Source organism: Ochotona princeps, chromosome 6, assembly GCF_030435755.1.
Source record: "Ochotona princeps isolate mOchPri1 chromosome 6, mOchPri1.hap1, whole genome shotgun sequence".
Lineage (NCBI taxonomy): Eukaryota > Metazoa > Chordata > Mammalia > Lagomorpha > Ochotonidae > Ochotona > Ochotona princeps.
The window spans coordinates 56,447,554-56,448,817 of NC_080837.1; the positions used below are offsets into that span (position 1 = coordinate 56,447,554).

A 1,264-nucleotide genomic window follows, 5' to 3' on the forward strand; every position below is an offset into this window, starting at 1 on the left:
CGACTCCAGCAAGAACTGGGAAGAGGGACAGCCAGCCACTGAGTGATCATTCTTGAGAAATTCACAAATGTGAGTTTCATTTCCCCCACACCAGCTTATTGAAGCTTCTGGCAAATTCTGTTCTGTCGAATAGGAGAAGAATCCTTTGTTTTCCAGACATCTCTGCAGTAGTTAAGAATAATTATTCATGCTAGAAAATAATAGATCGTTAGAGAAAGCAAATGGTTTTGGATTGTAAAACAGTAGTTTAAATTTCTATCCCCCCTTTCCCCGGCTGCCGCCAAGGTGCTCGGCCTTCCGAGGGAGCTAAGGCCGCGTTGGGGTGAGGCCCTCACTTCATCCGGCGACTAGCACCGCGCCCGGCAGCGCCATGGCCTCGGTCTCCGAACTCGCCTGCATCTACTCGGCCCTCATCCTGCACGAGGACGAGGTGACCGTCACGGAGGACAAGATCAACGCCCTCATCAAGGCGGCCGGCGTCAACGTGGAGCCCTTCTAGCCTGGCTTGTTCGCCAAGGCGCTGGCTAATGTCAACATCGGCAGCCTCATCTGCAACGTCGGGGCTGGCGGACCTGCTCCCGCAGCAGGTGCTGCCCCCGCGGGAGGCCCTGCGCCCGCTGTGGCTGCCGCTCCAGCTGAGGAGAAGGTGGAGGCCAAGAAGGAAGAGTCGGAGGAGTCTGACGACGACATGGGCTTCGGGCTGTTTGACTAAGACTGGTTTTTGTCAATAAAAAAGCTTGTGCTCAAAAAAATAAATAAATAACTTTCTATCCGACACAAAAGCCTTGGAAAAACAAATTTCCTCACCTGTGAAGAGCAGAAGCAAATCCAGATTCATAAATGTGTACATGTGAAGTCTATCAAAACTTTAAGTTATATTATTATCAAAAGATCTAGTCTATTATAGAAATCAAAGTGTCTATGCAAAGTGTCATTCATTTTGCAGTTAACAAAGGCCTGAGAACAAAACCTGAGACACACAGCAAACAAAAAACCAAAAGTATAGACCAGTATCATTTATTAAAACAAATGCAAAAAAAACCCTAAATAAATTATTAGCCATCAAATCCAATAGTACGTTAACAGAATAGCACACCCTCACCAAGAAAGGTTTGTTTTAATAATGTACATACAGTTCAACATTAGGAAATCAGACTCTGTCTCTCTGTATTTGCTTCTCTAATAAATGAAAAAAAAATTTTTAAATCCATGAAGGCATGATAAAACATAAACAGCATATTTCAAAGATAATATTTAAACTTTA

General features: G+C 44.5%; 1 pseudogene; it reads left to right on the forward strand.

The window, feature by feature from the left end:
- The first annotated feature begins 265 nt into the window (after positions 1-265).
- On the forward strand, positions 266-763 carry LOC101534467 (large ribosomal subunit protein P1-like; annotated as a pseudogene).
- The last annotated feature ends 501 nt before the right edge of the window (positions 764-1,264 follow it).